The sequence below is a fragment of the Pelophylax lessonae genome (genome assembly GCF_965119305.1).
Source record: "Pelophylax lessonae genome assembly, chromosome: 2".
Taxonomy (NCBI): Eukaryota; Metazoa; Chordata; class Amphibia; order Anura; family Ranidae; genus Pelophylax; species Pelophylax lessonae.
Window position 1 is genome coordinate 348363139 of NC_138769.1, and position 15292 is coordinate 348378430.

Genomic DNA, 15292 nt, shown 5'->3' on the forward strand with positions numbered 1-15292 from the left:
GATAAATCATAAAAAATAACTATTAAAAGTAAGGCGCTGTTTGATAATATGTGTGTCCGTAAAAGTGTAAATTTTCACCAAGAAAAATTTTAATCTTATGAGTACTGGCTAACTAAAAATTGTGTAAATATATATGGGACACTACCTTCAAACTGTAACTATAAAGTGTCAAAGTGCATCTATTCCATACAGTGGGGATCGAAATTTTGGGCACCCGAGGTAAAAATTTGTATTAATGTGCATAAAGAAGCCAAGGAAAGATGAAAAAATTTCCAAAAGGCATCAAATTACAGATTAGACATTCATATAATATGTCAACAAAAGTTAGATTTTATTTCCATCATTGACACTTTCAAAATTACAGAAAACAAAAAAATGTCGTCTGCAAAAGTTTGGACACCCTGCAGAATTTATAGCATGCACTGCCCCCTTTGCAAGGCTGAGATCTGCCAGTGTCATGGATTGTTCTCAATCATCGTCTGGGAAGACCAGGTGATGTCAATCTCAAAGGTTTTAAATGCCCAGACTCATCTGACCTTGCCCCAAAAATCAGCACCATGGGATCTTCTAAGCAGTTGTCTAGAAAACTGAAACTGAAAATAGTTGATGCTCACAAAGCTGGAGAAGAATATAAGCATTTTCAGATGTCAATATCCTCTGTTCGGAATGTAATTAAGAAATGGCAGTGATCAGGAACAGTGGAAGTTAAAGCAAGATATGGAAGACCAAGAAAAATATCAGACAGAACAGCTCACAGGATTGTGAGAAAAACAATTCAAAACCCACGTTTGACTGCACGATCCCTCCAGAAAGATCTGGCAGACACTGGAGTTGTGGTACACTATTCCACTATAAAGAGATACTTGTACAAATATGGTCTTCATGGAAGAGTCATAGGAAGAAAACCTCTTCTACGTCCTCACCACAAAAATCAGCGTTTCAACTTTGCAAATGAACATATAGACAAGCCTGATGCATTTTGGAAACAAGTTCTGTGGACCGATGAGGTTAAAATTAAACTTTTAAAATTAAAATTAAACTTTTTGGCCGGAATGAGCAAAAGTAAGTTTGGAGAAGAAGGGGCACAGAATTTAATGAAAAGAACCTCTGTCCAACTGTTAAGCAAGGGGGTGGATCAATCATGCTTTGGGGTTGTATTGCAGCCAGTGGCACAGGGAACATCTCACAAGTAGAGGGAAAATGGATTCAATAAAATTTCAGCAATATTTGGATGGTAACTTGATGCCATCTGTGAAAAAGCTGAAGTTAAAGAGAGGATGGCTTCTACACACCTCAAAATCCACGGGGGGGGGGGGGGGGGGATTACATCAAGAGTCGTAAACTGTAGGTTTTGCCATGGCCTTCACAATCTCCTGACCTCAACATAATTGAAAATCTATGGTGAGACCTTAAAAGAGCAGTGCGTGACAGACAGCCCAGAAATCTCAAAGAACTGGAAGACTTTTGTAAGGAAGAATGGGCAAAGATACCTCAAATAAGGATTGAAAGACTCTTGGCTGGCTACAAAAAGCGTTTACAAGCTGTGATACTTGCCAAAGGGGGCAGTACAAGATATTAACTCTGCAGGGTGCCCAAACTTTTGCAGACGCCATTTTTTTGTTTTCTGTTATTTTGAAAGTGTAAATGATGGAAATAAAATCTAACTTTTGGTGAAATATTATAAGAATGTCTAATCTGTATTTGATGCCTTTTGGAGATTTTTCCATCTTTCCTTGGCTTCTTTATGCACATTAATACAAATTTTTATCTGGGGTGCCCAAACTTTCGATCCCCACTGTACATATCAATAACACAATAAATTCATACATAAATATCCCTGTACAAACCACTGTGCTTACTGAAAGTGCTCTTGTGCATAAATATATAAATGAATGGTGAATAGTATATTGTGACTTCAACAATTACACATATAAATATATTTAAAATGAATGAAAATAGTCCATAAATTATAAAATAGAGGTGAATATTCTGCCCAACACCGTGATTGAAGAGTTAAACCTTTGTCCACAATGTGAGCCAATCCCCACCTCAATGCTCACCAGATAGTCCCAGGCCACGGGGACCTATATCGCACTTCCAGATCACTGGATATTATATCTTTAAGATACCGTTCTCTCCCCTCTACAACCAAGGTATGTCAGTCACTTTCCCAGATCACTTAATATCAGATCACATAGATGGTGTTCTACCGGCTCTCTACCAACCAAGATAAATATAGAGGGAAATAACAAGAACAGATAACAGTGTAACTCGGTTTTATTCAATGAGCCAATAAAGCAACCTACAGTATTGTCCTTACAAGAGAAAGTGCCCAAACTGGCACGGGTAAGAACCGCGAAAGTTTGAATCGTATACCCCTCCGTTAACAGCTGACTCGCTCACCCTTCACCTGTAACTCTGAAGTCGCTACCGGTGTGCGTTCCATGGTAGTAAGGAAGTGACATCCCTGGTTAGCCGGAAGTCTAGATGGTGTACAGACCACAATGCATTTCGCTGAATAGCGTCATCAGGAAGTCTCAAATGATCTCCCTTGTGTCAGCCAGATGGTGGCTGAAGGGGAGAGGAGAGAGTGCTCTGACAATGGCTAGTAAAGCCAGAAGTAATGATGACGTCACCCAAAGGCTTTAATGGCCCATTCATCATTAGCGTGCCGTCCTTTCCCCTGAAGTTGCACAAGCTGACACAAGGGAACGAGATTATGTAACCAGACCCGAGTAGACTGAAAATAGGGAAGTATATACTCTACAATTTAGTAAGCATAGGTGTTAAGAGGAACAGTTTTAAGTGTAGCTAGGGTTAAGCTGGATTTCCACATTAACTACAGAGCAGGTTATTATGCTAAAAAGAGGATAGACCATAAATCCTGCAAAGATTTAAAATGTAACTAGATCCAAAAACAAAACTGTCATATATTGTAGCTTACCAGTGAAAAAGATATTCAGCACAGATACACAAAGTAATGTAACATGCATATAAAAATTGCCAGCTGAACACTACAAGGACAAAACACAACCCCTTGATAACATATAAAACATAAATCAGTGCAGCACAAAAACAGCCAATAAATAAAATCAGTCCATAAAAGCAATATATTGTAGAGATATCAGGATGTCAGCCACTGTGGAAAAGGGTGTCCAATAAAGACATACACGTGTAAAGAGTGAGTCCAGCCCGTCCACCACAGACAACAGCAGCCTCTCCCCTCCTGAATTCGACCTGGGTGGTCAACAAGCACTTTCCCACTTTATGGGGATAAATCCTCCAACGATCAGCCCATGGTTCGGATATCAATAACTCTGCATGGTAGGTATATGTAAATGAGAACAGAACAATCTAATGTTCTCTGTGTAAGCACTGTTTATTTTTCAAAAAGGGTAAAAACTCACTTACAAGTGAAGCTCTTTAATCAAGTGCCTGTGTATAAGCGTTTCTGTAAAACACACAGGGGGAGATTTATTAAAAGTGGTGCACACACAATCTGTTGCAGTTCTGCATAGTAACCAATCAGCTTCCAGGTTTTATTGGCAAAGCTTAGTTGAACAAGCTGAAGTTAGAAGCTGGTTACTATGCACAGCTGCATCAGATTCTGTGTGCACCAGTTTTAGTAAATATCCCCCACAGTCACACCATATATTGTAGCTTACCAGTAGTGTTGAGCGAACACGGACTGTATTATTCGTGTTCGTACCGAATAATTGGATTTTTTGTACCCGAACACGGACACGGACACTTTACTGTATGTTCGGGTAAAAATCCGTGTTCGGTCGTTTTATTTCCGGGTTTTGCATGCTTTGGCGCTCTTTTCATGGCGGGCTTTCAACAGCCAATCAACAATCGTTTAACTGGTGTGCCTTAAGCCATCCCAGCCATGCCTGCAAATGTCTCAGTAGCTGTGATTGGCCGTCTGAAGCATGTGACCAAGTCTTTATAAGTTCGAGGCAGCCGCAGCGGCGTCATTATGCTGCTTAGATTCAGGGACAGAGCACACATCAACGTGCTGGCTGCTGATTAGGGAAAGATAGGCAGGAAAAAACCATTTGTGTCCGGATAGAATTGAGGGACAGGTCGGAGTGTTTAGGCAGGGCGAGTTGTAGGCATTTTAGGGATAGAGTCTGCTGAATTATATAGGGTCAGTGTCTTCTACAAACTACAATCGATATTGCTGTGTGGGGGGTGGGGTCTGCACTCAATCCTGATCTACGATCTCTTCTCAATCCTGTTAGGGACAGAGTCTGCTGAATTTTAGGGAAACTGTGTTCTACAAACTACAATCGATATTGCTGTGTGGTGTGGGATTGGAGATAGGCAGGTGTCAGTGATCCACATCCATTTTTCTGTGTGTGAGCTGCAGTGAACACAATCTTTTTGGGCTGCAGTGAACACAATCTTTTTGGGCTGCAGTGAACACAATCTTTTTGGGCTGCAGTGAACACAATCTTTTTGGGCTGCAGTGAACACAATCTTTTTGGGCTGCAGTGAACACAATCTTTTTGGGGTGCAGTGAACAAAATCTTTTTGGGGTGCAGTGAACACAATCCTTTTTGGTGTGCAGTGAACACAATCTTTGTGGGGTGCAGTGAACAAAATCCTTTGTGGGGTGCAGTGAACACAATCTTTTTGGGGTGCAGTGAACAAAATCCTTTTTGGGGTGCAGTGAACAACATCCTTTTTGGGGTGCAGTGAACACAATCTTTTTGGGGTGCAGTGAACAAAATCCTTTGTGGGGTGCAGTGAACACAATCTTTTTGGGGTGCAGTGAACACAATCTTTTTGGGGTGGAGTGAACAACATCCTTTTTGGGGTGGAGTGAACAACATCCTTTTTGGGGTGCAGTGAACAAAATCCTTTTTGGGGTGCAGTGAACAAAATCATTTTTGGGGTGCAGTGAACACAATCTTTTTGGGGTGCAGTGAACACAATCTTTGTGGGGTGCAGTGAACACAATCTTTTTGGGGTGGAGTGAACAACATCCTTTTTGGGGTGCAGTGAACAACATCCTTTTTGGGGTGCAGTGAACACAATCTTTTTGGGGTGCAGTGAACACAATCTTTGTGGGGTACAGTGAACAGAATCTTTGTGGGGTGCAGTGAACACAATCTTTGGGGGGTACAGTGAACACAATCTTTGTGAGGTGCAGTGAACACAATCTTTGTGGGGTGCAGTGAACACAATCATTGTGGGGTGCAGTGAACTCAATCTTTGTGGGGTACAGTGAACACAATCTCATACTGAAGGTTTGAGGGTGCTGCCTGTTCCATACTCCCCCTACTCCTCATCTAGCCTTTTAGGGGTACAAACAATAGTAATTGGGGCCTAGTGTGGTTGTGTACGTGTGATATACATACACTTTTTTGGGATCATATTTTCTATTCCGCTATTTAATCAAAAACCTTTGGGGATCAGTTAAATTGGGGGATAGTCTGTGTTGGTACGTGTGAGAGAGATCCACCTTTCCAAGTTGTTGGGGTTCATCTCATACTTCTGAAGGTTTGAGGGTGCTGCCTGTTCCATACTCCCCCTACTCATAGCCTTTTAGGGGTACAAACAATAGTAATTGGGGCCTAGTGTGGTTGTGTACGTGTGATATACATACACTTTTTTGGGATCATATTTTCTATTCCGCTATTTAATCAAAAACCTTTGGGGATCAGTTAAATTGGGGGATAGTCTGTGTTGGTACGTGTGAGAGAGATCCACCTTTCCAAGTTGTTGGGGTTCATCTCATACTTCTGAAGGTTTGAGGGTGCTGCCTGTTCCATACTCCCCCTACTCCTAGCCTTTTAGGGGTACAAACAATAGTAATTGGGGCCTAGTGTGGTTGTGTACGTGTGATATACATACACTTTTTTGGGATCATATTTTCTATTCCGCTATTTAATCAAAAACCTCTGGGGATCAGTTAAATTGGGGGATAGTCTGTGTTGGTACGTGTGAGAGAGATCCACCTTTCCAAGTTGTTGGGGTTCATCTCATACTTCTGAAGGTTTGAGGGTGCTGCCTGTTCCATACTCCCCCTACTCCTAGCCTTTTAGGGGTACAAACAATAGTAATTGGGGCCTAGTGTGGTTGTGTACGTGTGATATACATACACTTTTTTGGGATCATATTTTCTATTCCGCTATTTAATCAAAAACCTTTGGGGATCAGTTAAATTGGGGGATAGTCTGTGTTGGTACGTGTGAGAGAGATCCACCTTTCCAAGTTGTTGGGGTTCATCTCATACTTCTGAAGGTTTGAGGGTGCTGCCTGTTCCATACTCCCCCTACTCCTAGCCTTTTAGGGGTACAAACAATAGTAATTGGGGCCTAGTGTGGTTGTGTACGTGTGATATACATACACTTTTTTGGGATCATATTTTCTATTCCGCTATTTAATCAAAAACCTCTGGGGATCAGTTAAATTGGGGGATAGTCTGTGTTGGTACGTGTGAGAGAGATCCACCTTTCCAAGTTGTTGGGGTTCATCTCATACTTCTGAAGGTTTGAGGGTGCTGCCTGTTCCATACTCCCCCTACTCCTAGCCTTTTAGGGGTACAAACAATAGTAATTGGGGCCTAGTGTGGTTGTGTACGTGTGATATACATACACTTTTTTGGGATCATATTTTCTATTCCGCTATTTAATCAAAAACCTTTGGGGATCAGTTAAATTGGGGGATAGTCTGTGTTGGTACGTGTGAGAGAGATCCACCTTTCCAAGTTGTTGGGGTTCATCTCATACTTCTGAAGGTTTGAGGGTGCTGCCTGTTCCATACTCCCCCTACTCCTAGCCTTTTAGGGGTACAAACAATAGTAATTGGGGCCTAGTGTGGTTGTGTACGTGTGATATACATACACTTTTTTGGGATCATATTTTCTATTCCGCTATTTAATCAAAAACCTCTGGGGATCAGTTAAATTGGGGGATAGTCTGTGTTGGTACGTGTGAGAGAGATCCACCTTTCCAAGTTGTTGGGGTTCATCTCATACTTCTGAAGGTTTGAGGGTGCTGCCTGTTCCATACTCCCCCTACTCCTAGCCTTTTAGGGGTACAAACAATAGTAATTGGGGCCTAGTGTGGTTGTGTACGTGTGATATACATACACTTTTTTGGGATCATATTTTCTATTCCGCTATTTAATCAAAAACCTTTGGGGATCAGTTAAATTGGGGGATAGTCTGTGTTGGTACGTGTGAGAGAGATCCACCTTTCCAAGTTGTTGGGGTTCATCTCATACTTCTGAAGGTTTGAGGGTGCTGCCTGTTCCATACTCCCCCTACTCCTAGCCTTTTAGGGGTACAAACAATAGTAATTGGGGCCTAGTGTGGTTGTGTACGTGTGATATACATACACTTTTTTGGGATCATATTTTCTATTCCGCTATTTAATCAAAAACCTCTGGGGATCAGTTAAATTGGGGGATAGTCTGTGTTGGTACGTGTGAGAGAGATCCACCTTTCCAAGTTGTTGGGGTTCATCTCATACTTCTGAAGGTTTGAGGGTGCTGCCTGTTCCATACTCCCCCTACTCCTAGCCTTTTAGGGGTACAAACAATAGTAATTGGGGCCTAGTGTGGTTGTGTACGTGTGATATACATACACTTTTTTGGGATCATATTTTCTATTCCGCTATTTAATCAAAAACCTTTGGGGATCAGTTAAATTGGGGGATAGTCTGTGTTGGTACGTGTGAGAGAGATCCACCTTTCCAAGTTGTTGGGGTTCATCTCATACTTCTGAAGGTTTGAGGGTGCTGCCTGTTCCATACTCCCCCTACTCCTAGCCTTTTAGGGGTACAAACAATAGTAATTGGGGCCTAGTGTGGTTGTGTACGTGTGATATACATACACTTTTTTGGGATCATATTTTCTATTCCGCTATTTAATCAAAAACCTCTGGGGATCAGTTAAATTGGGGGATAGTCTGTGTTGGTACGTGTGAGAGAGATCCACCTTTCCAAGTTGTTGGGGTTCATCTCATACTTCTGAAGGTTTGAGGGTGCTGCCTGTTCCATACTCCCCCTACTCCTAGCCTTTTAGGGGTACAAACAATAGTAATTGGGGCCTAGTGTGGTTGTGTACGTGTGATATACATACACTTTTTTGGGATCATATTTTCTATTCCGCTATTTAATCAAAAACCTTTGGGGATCAGTTAAATTGGGGGATAGTCTGTGTTGGTACGTGTGAGAGAGATCCACCTTTCCAAGTTGTTGGGGTTCATCTCATACTTCTGAAGGTTTGAGGGTGCTGCCTGTTCCATACTCCCCCTACTCCTAGCCTTTTAGGGGTACAAACAATAGTAATTGGGGCCTAGTGTGGTTGTGTACGTGTGATATACATACACTTTTTTGGGATCATATTTTCTATTCCGCTATTTAATCAAAAACCTCTGGGGATCAGTTAAATTGGGGGATAGTCTGTGTTGGTACGTGTGAGAGAGATCCACCTTTCCAAGTTGTTGGGGTTCATCTCATACTTCTGAAGGTTTGAGGGTGCTGCCTGTTCCATACTCCCCCTACTCCTAGCCTTTTAGGGGTACAAACAATAGTAATTGGGGCCTAGTGTGGTTGTGTACGTGTGATATACATACACTTTTTTTGGATCATATTTTCTATTCCGCTATTCAATAAAAACCTTTCTAGGGCAAGATCTTAAATTACAGAAATATGAGGAGACCGTCAAATAAGGGCCGTGGCCTGGGTCGTGGTGCTGCTGGTAGAGCTCCTGTTGCAAGGAGAGGACATGGTCGATCTGTGCCAGCTACACGCACAAGTGAAACACCTTCCTCAAGTGTGAGTAGGCGACAGAACCTGCATCAGTATTTGGTAGGGCATCAAACGCCCCTAGAAGTGATGAGGCCAGAACAAGTTGAGGCGATAGTAGATTGGTTTGCTGCTGACAGTGCCTCCAGTTCCTTCACATTGTCTCCCACCCAGTCTACTGCAGAAAGGTCAGAGTTGGCACCTGCAGCCAATGTCCAACCGTCTTTCACCTCACCCCCTTCAACTTCTGGGTCTCCAAATTGGGCACATGGCCTGAGCTTGCCCTTTACGCCTTGGAGGTGCTGGCGTGCCCTGCAGCCAGTGTATTATCTGAACGGGTATTTAGCACGGCTGGGGGCGTTATAACAGACAAGCGCAGCCGCCTGTCCAGAGACAATGTGGACAAGCTCACGTTCATTAAAATGAACCAGGCATGGATCCCACGGGACTTTTCCGTACCTTATGCAGAATAGCAATGGATACCGACCTTACCCACCCATTGTTCCATTTTTGCTCTTTCTCACTCTTTTGGGGTGTACCCTCATTTAAAATTTGTGAAAAGAAGCAGTGTTGGCTACCTCGTCCTCCTCCTCAGGGCCAGATTAATGTAGGGGCTATTGGAGCTGCAGCTCCAGGCCCCTACCTTTTATATAGGCCCCGGGTTGGCCATATTCACTGTTACCGCTCTTCTGTCACTTGTAAACACAGAAGTCTGGCTTCTATGCTCGCTTCCCCAGGCAGCACCCTCAGAACCTCCCCACACAGCGTGAAGGCCGGACAAGGAGGGACAGTTGGCGATGCATGGATGTGTTTATGGGCTTCAGAGACAGCATCCCATGTTGAATTAGGCATGCATGGCTGCACCCTTCCTCCTCTGGGTGCATGGCAAGGCACGGCCCTAAGGCCCTTCAAAATCCTCAGCACCAAGCCCATGATGCTGTTAATCCGGCCCTGGTCCTCCTCCACCGCCGCTTCCACCTACACCGCCCATAGGTGTGCGCAGCCTATTGCATTAAGGTGTGCACCCCAAAGTTGAAATACACATGCATGTGTTTGCCAGCAGGGAGAGTAATGTATCGGGGCCATGTACCTGTAGGCAAGGAGAAATAGAGCAGAGCAGGTCCCAGGGAGATCTTTCCCATCTCCTCACTGGCAATGCTATGTGCCCTAGGTGATTAGGGTGTGCCCAGGCACACCCAGCACACCCTGTGCGCACGCCTATGTCACCGCCACATCCACCACCACCTCAACCTCCCTCCTACTCCATATGGGCCTCGTCCTTCAGAGATGAAGAAGAACATTGTTTTATTTTTCTGTTTTTTTTTGTTGTTTTAAGTTATTTCCCTATCCACATTTGTTTGCAGAGCACTTGCCATGCTCTTAATTACGTTTTGCTGCCATTTGCAGCACTCTAGCCCTTTCCTTTGGTGTTTTAGAGCCATTTTAGTGCCTTAAAGTTCGGGTCCCCATTGACTTCAATGGGGTTCGGTGTCCGGGAAAAGTTCGGTAAAAGTCCGGGACACGGACCCGGACTTTTTTTTAAAGTTCGGCCGAACCCGTCGAACACGGACATCTAGGTGTCCGCTCAACCCTACTTACCAGTCATTGGATATGATGGCTGCATTTGTTTTGTTTTTTAGAATTTTATTCCTTTATCTTCACCTGGTGATTGTCCAGTAACACACCTCATGTCTTAGGCTAATTTCGCACTGGCATTAAAAGCAGGCATTTGAGAAGCGTTAAAAATGTGCCTCAAACGCCTAGATTAGTTTATTAACTGTAAGGGAATAGCCAATTGTGGAGCGCTTTTAAAGCACGTTAACACTCATCAAACATTTCAAAACTGCCCATAGGACATTTGAGGAACGTTTTTCATTTGTGATTATTGCTTGTAAAACGCCAATCTTTTGCCCATACTAAAGCTCATTAACGCAAGTCTTACACCCATACAAAATGCTATAGGAGCATTTGGTATGCGTTAAAAATTGAGTCAAGTATGAAAAAGCCCTTAGGTTGGCTACATGCATCTATGGATGAGCAACATAGCCACCCTTACACAGCAGTATCAGTGGAGAGGGTGGTGTTGGATGCATTAGTAGATTTAGATGGACTTTACACTAGTAACTAACACTGGTAAATCTAACTACAGCTATCACTTTTAGGCAGTTACAGCTATAGTTTTTTTCTTTTGGTATAAAGGTTTTACATAAATAAATAATAGCTAGCAATTGTGAGCACCCCTGGCAGTGTTAAATTGTTTCTCTCAACCCTCTAACTGACACTTTTGCTTAACAACTGGTCTGTTAAAGGAAGTTGAAAATAACGGACTAACTGGCTGGGTCACCAGGTAATGAACTATGTTCCAGAGGTGGGGGATGACATAGAAAACCAGACTGTTGTGTTAATGCCACTGACAGACTATATAATATATGTAACTTTTTTATTTTGGCCATGGTTACACTTTAACCACTTAAAATCAAAAAACTTAAAATTTAAAAAGTTAAAATCAGTATTTTCTTCTAGAAAATTACTTAGAACTCCCAAACATTATATACATATATATATATATATATATATATATATATATATATATATATATATTTTAGCAGGGACCCTAGGGAATAAAATTGAGATTGTTGCAATACTTTATGTCACACCGTATTTGCGCAGCAGTCTTACAAATGCAATTTTTTTTTGAAAAAAATGCACTTTTTTAAATTAAAAAATAGTAAAGTTAGCACAATTTGTTCTATAATGTGAAAGATAATGTTACACTGAGTAAATAGATACCCAACATGACATACTTCAAAATTGCGCACGCTCGTGGGATGGCGACAAACATTGGTACTTAAAAACTCCATAGGTGACGATTTAAAAATTTCTTTAGGTTACCAGTTTAGAGTGACAGAGGAGGTTTGGGTAGAATTATTACTCTCGCTCTATCGATCTCAGCGATACCTAACATGTGGGGTTTAAACACTGTTTACATATGTGGGCGCGACTTGGGTATGCATTTGCTTCTGCGCGTGACATCGGAGGGACAGAGCGCTTTACATTTTTAAAAAAAAATTTATTATTTATTTTACCTTTTATTTTTTATTTTTACACTGTCCCTTTTAAAAAAAATGTTTTTGATCACTTTTATTCCTGTTGCAAGGAATGTAAACATCCCTTGTAATAAAAGTTATCCTGCGGCGAATCTGCCAGTGGGACCACTTTTATGGGAAAGAGGACTGCCGGCCGAGTAAGAAAATACTGGAGTTATGGCAGAGAGTAAGATTAAATGGGTTGTAGGTAGTGATGTCGCGAACATAAAATTCGCTGTTCGCGAACGGCGAACGCGAACATCGGCGAATGTTCGCGAACCGGCGAACATTGCAAACCGCCATAGACTTTAATAGGCAGGCGAATTTTAAAACCCACAGGGACTCTTTCTGGCCACAATAGTAATGGAAAAGTTGTTTCAAGGGGACAAACACCTGGACTGTGGCATGCCGGAGAGGGATCACACAAAAAAAAGTTCTTAAAAATTGTAATTTTTTGATAGAGAGCCAATTATTGGAAAAATTAAAAAAAAATAAAAATAAAAAATTTCTTTGGATTTAGCATCTGGGGGGTCTAAAAAGTGTACCTGTGAAGTTTCAGCTCTGTAGCATGTCCAGAACCAGAATAAAAATACGAATTAGGGTTAGGGCTAGGGTTAGGGTTAGGGCTAGGGTTAGGATTAGGGCTAGGTTTAGGGTTAGGGCTAGGGTTAGGGTTAGGGTTAGGGTTATTTTTATGGCTAGGCTTAGAGGGTTAGGGTTAAGGTTAGAGGGTTAGGGTTATTGTTAGAGGGTTAGGGTTAGGTTTAGTGTTAGGGGCTAGGGTTAGGGTTACGGTGAGATACTTAGGGTTAGAGTTAGTAGCCCTACCCCTACCCCTCTAACTCTAACCCTAAGCACTAAAAATAACCCTAACCCTAGCCCTAACCCTAGCCCTAACCCTAACCCTAGCCCTAACCCTAACCCTAACCCTAGCCCTAACCCTGATTCTATTTTTTTTTCTGGTTCTGGACATGCTCCAGAGCTGAAACTTCACAGGTACACTTTTTAGACCCCCCCAGACAATAAATACAAAGAAATTTTTTTTTTTAAGTTTTTTTTTTTTTAAGTTTTCCAATAATTGGCTCTCTATCAAAAATGACAATTTTTAAGAACTTTTTTTGTGTGATTTAGTGTCTAGGGGGTCTAAAAAGTGTACTTGTGAAGTTTCAGCTCTGTAGCATGTCCAGAACCAGAAAAAAAAGATAATTTTTCAGTAGAGCAGGGATGGTGGGAACCCCTTTTACACCTATATGATCTTTTTTTCCTGGTTCTGGACATGCTGCAGAGCTGAAACTTCACAGGTACACTTTTTAGACCCCCCAAACAATAAATCCAAAGAAATTTTTTTTTTGTTAAGTTTTTTTTTTTTTTTTTCCAATAATTGGCTCTCTATCAAAAATGACAATTTTTAAGAACTATTTTTGTGTGATTTAGTGTCTAGGGGGTCTAAAAGGTGTACCTGTGAAGTTTCAGCTCTGTAGCACGTCCAGAACCAGAAAAAAAAGATAATTTTTCAGTAGAGCAGGGATGGTGGGAACCCCTTTTACACCTATATGATCTTTTTTTTCTGGTTCTGGACATGCTACATATATATATATATATATTAAAAAAATACTCAAATACCAGCCCTCAAAGGGGCTTTTGGGGACAATATATATATATATATATATATATATATATATCTATCTATCACAGAACAAAAAAAATTACACAAATACCAGCCCTCAAAAGGGCTTTTGGGGACAATAGATATATATATATATATATATGTATATATATATATATATATATATATATATATATATATATATATATATATATATCACAGAACAAAAAAAATTACACAAATACCAGCCCTCAAAAGGGCTTTTGGGGACAATATATATATATATATATATATATATATATATATATATATATATATATATCCAAAAAAAACCTCAAATACCAGCCCTAGGAAGGGCTTTTTGGGGTGCCGTCCTTACAGCAGGAGTGTACCAAGAACACTGGCTAACAAGACCGGGAACTGTCCCCAGCTATAACAGCAGCAGCAGCAGCAGCACTTTCCCTGCTCTCAGTAACACAGAAATTATCTAAAATGGATGCTGCCCTTGCTTATTTATAGGAGGTGGGAGGGTGTGGGAGGGAGGTATGCTGATTGGCCTGGAATGTGTCTGCTGACTGTGATGTTCAGGGTCAAAGTTTGCCTCAATGATGATGTATAGGAGGCGGACCGAACATCGCATATGTTCGCCCGCAGCGGCGAACGCGAACATGCGAAGTTCGCCGGGAACTGTTCGCCGGCGAACAGTTCTGTACATCTCTAGTTGTAGGCTGCTGCTGTCCATTAAAGTAATTGTATTCCATTGTCCTATCAATTCTAACTCATATTTGGCTTAAATGCTTATACTGTAAATAATGTCTAATGATGTCTACCAAATTGGTATACTGGATACATTGTACCAGAAGTCTGTATAGTTTTTTTTTTTTTTTTGCTTGCATCTATCTAGTAAGGCTACTTTGTGGTATAAGCAAGGAAGATCAGACCTCTGCAGTGTATAAATGTGCTTTTATTATACAAAAATGCTTTACATACAAAGCTATTACAATATTAGGAATACAACACAAGATTGAAAGCTATAACAAGCAAGATCCCGAGCAAATAAGCAGAAACTATGGTCTGTAAACAGTAGATATATGCCTAAAAGTTACTTAACTCAGTGGGTTCATGATCTGCCTAGCAACGAGGACTCAAGCTTCTAAGCAGTTGCTGGAGATCAGGCGAAAGCATCTTTGGTACAGACCTTCCTTCCTTGGTGTTAAACACATTCCGTCCTTGGTTTTCTTCTAGACTCCACACAGAAAATCACTATTTTACTAAGAAAACTCATACTAAATATTAATTTGCCTTAAATGCAACCCCCTCCTATATTTCTGCCCCTGAGAGGGTGTTTCAACCTTTGGCTGAAGTTTATTAAAAAGTCAATTTTAAAGTTCTTTAGAAACAAGTCCAGGCTTGTAATACATCAAAGGCCTTGCTCTCCACAGCTCTTGCGGTCTTCCAATATTCTGTCCATCATGGAGTCATTTTTCTTCCTATGGTTAAAATTGAAAACAGCCTGTGAAGTAGAAAACAAAGTGGATTATCTGTTCCTTCTAATGATGCATAACAAGTAGACCCCAGACCTTCAGCTACAATCTCACCTCTAACTGGCTTCTTGCTTGGATCTCTGACCAACACTTTCTCACTTGCCTGTATTCACTTCTGACCCTCCCAAATTACATTGATAGGGAGGAGAGGAAATATACTGATATTTCCCAGATCTCTGCTGTTCTTTTTGGAAGGTTTGATGTTATAGAGCCTCACTTTCCACTGTTTGCTGAGAAGTATCCACTAACTAATCAGAGTTCCAACCACTGTCCTGAAGCTTATCTGCCAATGAA